The sequence below is a fragment of the Notolepis coatsorum genome (genome assembly GCF_963971535.1).
Source record: "Notolepis coatsorum genome assembly, chromosome: 14".
In the NCBI taxonomy this organism is placed as follows: Eukaryota; Metazoa; Chordata; class Actinopteri; order Aulopiformes; family Paralepididae; genus Notolepis; species Notolepis coatsorum.
This window is the reverse complement of record NC_140178.1, coordinates 14,879,984-14,885,416: the sequence shown is the minus strand read 5'-3', so window position 1 is coordinate 14,885,416 and position 5,433 is coordinate 14,879,984. Positions and strand designations below refer to the sequence as shown.

Below are 5,433 nucleotides of genomic sequence, written 5' to 3'. Positions count from 1 at the left end.
CTCAAGTTTGAATAATCAGTGTTTATTTCTTGTTCACACACTCATACAGTATATTTGTTTTTGTTTTTTCTTTCCAAATGATAATTATTCAAATTGAATGTAAATAGATTATTGGTCATTTTGTAAAACCACGCAGAATTTCACACGGAAGTATTAGTGCCATGTTTTTGGGACAGTTTGTACATGTTTGTGTGTTGTTCTCTCTCCGCGTTTGCCTGGACCGGGTGCGGAGAGAGTTAATGTCGTATCTATTGTCCTTAACTACTAGACTGAGCCAGATATTATCAGAAAGCTATACGTTTTATTTTCACTTGTTCTTACTTGTTTGTCCTGTTTTTCTGTGAATGCCAGAATGGCAGAAATAACCACTGTACTCAAAATACCAAACCAATAAAATGAATGTTTGAATATTTGTACCTTTTTTCGCTCTCACTTATTATTATCACGTCGGTTCCTCTCATCCCGTCCAGCGTTTGCCTTGTTCCTCTCTTTCTCTCTCTCCTGCCTATCTCTCCCTCTCTCTCCCTATCCTGCCTCTCTCTCCTGCTTATCTCTCTCTCTCTCTCCTGCCTATCTCACTCTCACTCACTCTCTCTCTCTCTCTCTCTCTCTCTCTCTCTCTCTCTCTCTCTCTCTCTCTCCTACCTCTCTCTCTTACTCGTTATTGTGTTTGTCTGTGAATTCCAGAATGGCAGAAATGTACTAAAAAAAAACAATAAAATGAGTGTTTGAATATTTGTACTTTCTTTTCACTCTGCCTTATTATCACATCAGCAAACCCACAAATTTCATGTTGGTTTTATGTTATATAATTAGATATTATATAGATATGCATGCACACACACACACATAGACACATTTAGTCTCAGTCAACAGTGCAGGTCGTCTCAGGAGTGGCCAGCCCACCGGTGACTTGGTAAAGTATGTTAAACAGAGGCGTGGTTGGAAAAGTTGAGTTGAGTTGAAACGTCAACATTGAAATGAGAAGTGATTTAACCTCCTGACTTTCTCTTTTTGTTTTTGGAAGATTCTACCAAAGCTCTGCCAGTTCCTCTCACCACGTCCAGTGTTCGCCTTGTCCCCCCCTCCCTCTCTCTCTCTCCCTATCCTGCCTCTCTTTCTATCCCTCTCTCTCTTGCCTCTCACCCTCTCCTGCCCCTCTCTCTCTCTCTCTCTCTCTCTCTCTCTCTCTCTCTCTCTCTCTCTCTCTCTCTCTCTCTCTCTCTCTCCCTATCCTGCCTCTCTTTCTATCCCTCTCTCTCTTGCCTCTCTTTCTCTCCTGCCTCTCTTCCCCCCTCTCTGTCTCTCTCCTGCCCCCTCTCTCTCTCCCCCCTCTCTCTGTCTCGCTCTCCTGCCCCCTCTCTCTCCCCCCTCTCTCTGTCTCTCTCCTGCCCCCTCTCTGTCTCTCTCTCCCCCCTCTCTCTGTCTCTCTCTCCTGCCCCCTCTCTCTCCCCCCTCTCTGTCTCTCTCCTGCCCCCTCTCTCTCTCCCCCCTCTCTCTGTCTCGCTCTCCTGCCCCCTCTCTCTCCCCCCTCTCTCTGTCTCTCTCTCCTGCCCCCTCTCTGTCTCTCTCTCCCCCCTCTCTCTGTCTCTCTCTCCTGCCCCCTCTCTCTCCCCCCTCTCTCTGTCTCTCTCTCCTGCCCCCTCTCTGTCTCTCTCTCCCCCCTCTCTCTGTCTCGCTCTCCTGCCCCCTCTCTCTCCCCCCTCTCTCTGTCTCTCCTGCCCCCTCTCTGTCTCTCTCCCCCCCTCTCTCTGTCTCTCTCTCCTGCCCCCTCTCTCTCCCCCCCTCTCTATCCCTCTCTCCTGCCCCCCACCTCTCTTCTGCTTCTCTCTCTCACCCTCTCCTCCCTCTCTCTCTCTCTCTCTCTCTCTCTCCCCCTTGCCCCTCTCTCTCTGTGCCTTTGGAGTGCAGTAGAGCGTGATGGGCCGTGTTTCGGGGGTCACGCTGCCACGGCGATGCTCGGCCAGATACAGGCTGGCTTTTCATGTCCTCCCCGCTCTCCCTCCAATCTACTGCCAGGCCCAGTGAGGAGGAGAAAAGACCAGAGAGAGGGGAGAGAAAGAGAGAGGAGAAAGAGAGAGAGAGAGCTACAGTGGTGTGTGTGTGCGTGCGTGCGTGTGTGTGCACGGGGACATGGGGAGCAGGAAAAGGTTCCCAGTAATGAAGGGAAGTAATGGAGCAGTTGGCAGAGAGGAGGGCGGGTAGGGGGAGGTGGGGGAGACTGAGGGGGGAGATGGGCGTGGGGCTCCAGGCAGGGAAGGAATGCGATGGTGGTTTTCAGTCCTGTTTTGTTTCATAATACTGTAACTAAGGAGACACATTTCATTCCAAGGCAACGTATATATATGTACCGTATCGCGGCCCCGCGCGCTCGTGCGTCGACGATCCGCGTCGAGGTCTTTGTTGCCGTGTTCGTGGGCGTATGTTTAAGGGGGGGGTGGGGGGGTTGCATGGGACGTGTCCCCCTCGATATTGAGAAGAGGTCATTTTGTCCACCCCCAAAAAATTTAGGTAATAGGAAAGACAACCCCCTCCCCAAAAGAAAAGAGGTCAAAACATGTATATAATCCTTCTTACCTGTAACTATATATCAACCAACAATTTCAGACACCCCCCCTACAGGACCGTACCATCTCAACCTTGCAGGCGTGCATGAAAGGTACACCAGAATGCAGGAAATGGACATGTTTGACGCTCCAAATTTCCTGGGGGGAAGGAATGGACCTCCAGACCCCCCCAGCTTACAGCTGGGCTTACAACCAACCCGCGCTGAAACCGAACCCACGCCCTTGGCCCCCGTGTTTACGTGCGCAACTGAGCCCAGAGAGAGAAAGGCGAGAAGAGCCGCGTCACTATGCCGCCGAGCCTGGGCTCTCTGTCAAAACGGCACGTCTGGGTTCACTCCCCGCGCCGCTTCGTTTATCCAAACGTACTAGGGAGGCTGGTGATGCGGTTGTTGAGATCAGCGTGGAGGAGGAGGCCCGGTCCAACCCGGAGAGAGAGGCAGAGACTGAGAGAGGGCCTCCCTGATGAGGCACACATGAGCTATTAGAAGCTATTATGCACTTTATGCTACTACAGGGAATCGACCTTGCCTATATTACTACTACGGTGGCTCAGGAGGTATAGAGTGCCTGGTCGTCTGGTAATCGGAAGGTTCTCGCTCCTCCCAGGCAGCAGTGTTGTTGAAGTGTCCTTGAGTGTGAGACACTTAACCCCCCGACGGCTCCCCGATGAGTGGGTCGGCACCTCGTATGGGTCGCCTCCGCGCCGTGAATGTGTGGAACAAAAAAAAATTGCAAAGTGCTTTGGATGAAAGCGTTATATATAAATGCACTGTTTACCATTTACTACCTACTAGGGCTGACCCCTATTAGTCGAATAGTCGACTAATCGGTTGAAAGGAGCCGTAGTCGACTGCCAACCTCTTAGTCGAATACAAAAAAACAAAACAAAAAAATTATAAAGAAATATTTTTATTTTTATTTTATTTTATCATTCTTTCCAAAAGAAAAGAGGCCTAGAAGCGTGGCTAACGCTAATGGCACGCATACCAGAGGCTAACTGCCTATGAAAACAGGCACAGAGGCACTGAAAGAGGATTTCACCCATCTAATGAACACACTAGACTAGACAAATATCAAGATGTATCCATCAGTGGACCAATTGCATGCTTTTGCAGAGGACAAGAAGCCTTCCGTCGACTCCTTCAGACATTAAGCACCCCCCACAGCCCAAATGGAATGATAATTTTATATATATATATATAAAACTAAAAGAAGAATACCTTCAAAAGAAAGAAGGGACCGCACACTCCTCAGGACTGGTTTTAGCTTTTTTTATTGCACAACGTGTTTCGCTTCTGCTTCCTCAGGTGCTAAAAAACAAAAACCAGTCCTGAGGAGTGTGCAGTCCCTTCTTTCTTTTGATGGTATTCTTCTTTTAGCTTTATATATCTCTCTTGCGCTGACCTGCACCTCCAGTCGGGGTCCAACTAGATGTGCACGAGTCTTATTTAGTTTAATATATATATATATATATATATTATCCTTTTTTTTTTATGGTCGACTAATAGTCGACTAACGGCACATTTTGGCCAATCATAGTCGACTATCCAAATCCTTAGTCGGGGACAGCCCTGCCCTATACTACCTACTATGCTAATCTGTCTATACTGCCGCCGCGCACTCGAGACTGTAGCGCGACAAGTTCGACACTGTTTTGACTAACAATCTTACTCCCGCCTTAGTTGCCAGAGTTGTACCCTTGTTGACGTACACAACTTGTAAAGTCGCTTTGGATAAAAGCGTCGTCGGCTAAATGACTAACAGGTAAAATGTAAACATGAGAGCAGTAGCTCAGATCTGTGTGGTTGTTGTTTAGATCGAGGCCGATTGAGCCCTTTAATCTCAGCCTGCGAGGAGCCATTAAGGGCAGCTGCACGCTCCATTGTGAATGGAAACAAAAGGGCGCTTTCTTTCTCCCTCGCTCTCGCCCCACACTTAACCGCAGCGGGGGAGGAGGGGGGGGGGTGATTCCTTGATAAGGTTTTTTTTTTCTTCTTCATTTTATTCCCTCTTTCTAGGTTAGGTATTAAATAGAACTGTGGGGCTAAGAATAAGACGGTGGTGGTGAGTGAGTGAGTTATGCGATAAGTGCGTTCCTCCAGCAGACCTGCGCGTCCGTCCGCTCAGCCTCAGCGGGGGCCACCTGCAGCATTCCTGCTCTCTCCGTCTGACGTCGATAACATCGCCCCCCGGAGGACGGAGTAGGCGTCCCCACGACTCCGCCCCCGACCGACCACACCGGCACGTCGCTCTTCTTCAAAGTGACGATGTAGCTCCTCCTCCGATAGAGATGTGAAACTTACGCCCCTCACCCCCCCCCCCCCCCCCTCGCTCCCAAGTCCACAGAACAGCTCACACGATAAAGCAAAATGGTCGTTAACCCCCATCAATCTGCTTAATGTTGTTAATCGACTGGACTGTGGAGAAGGGGGAGAAATGTGTGAAATTCTTTTTTTTCTTCTTTTTGGGTTAAGTAAGGGCTTTTCGCCGACGGCATCACGGACGCGGCCTCTGCAACTCAGCCGGGCCTTATCCCCCACACTGCAAGAAGCCCCAATTCCTAATAGAATTATAAAGGATTAATGGGCTCTTTAGTGTTCGCTCCGGTTCAGGCCTGCTCCCACCGCTCCTCTGCTGTGCATATGTCTCCATCCCCCCCCCCCCAAGTAATGACAGTCTGTGAACGCACTGGCTGCAGCCATTAGGGCTCCAGGAGCAAGCACATTGTGTCCCGTGCAGCCATTAGGGCTCCAGGAGCAAGCACATTGTGTCCCGTGAAGCCATTGGGGCTCCAGGAGCAGGCACATTGTGTCCCGTGCAGCCATTGGGGCTCCAGGAGCAGGCACATTGTGTCCCGTGCAGCCAT

At 49.9% G+C, this 5,433-nt stretch overlaps 1 pseudogene across 1 annotated transcript in view; it reads left to right on the top strand.

The window, feature by feature from the left end:
• The window catches only part of LOC311240433 (phospholipid phosphatase 3-like), a 44,405-nt pseudogene extending 43,989 nt beyond the window's left edge, over positions 1-416 (top strand). The window contains exon 5 of the transcript XR_014621102.1: positions 1-416. This exon is cut by the window's left edge and continues 2,090 nt beyond it. The product of XR_014621102.1 is annotated as a phospholipid phosphatase 3-like (transcript).
• Positions 417-5,433: the final 5,017 nt, after the last annotated feature.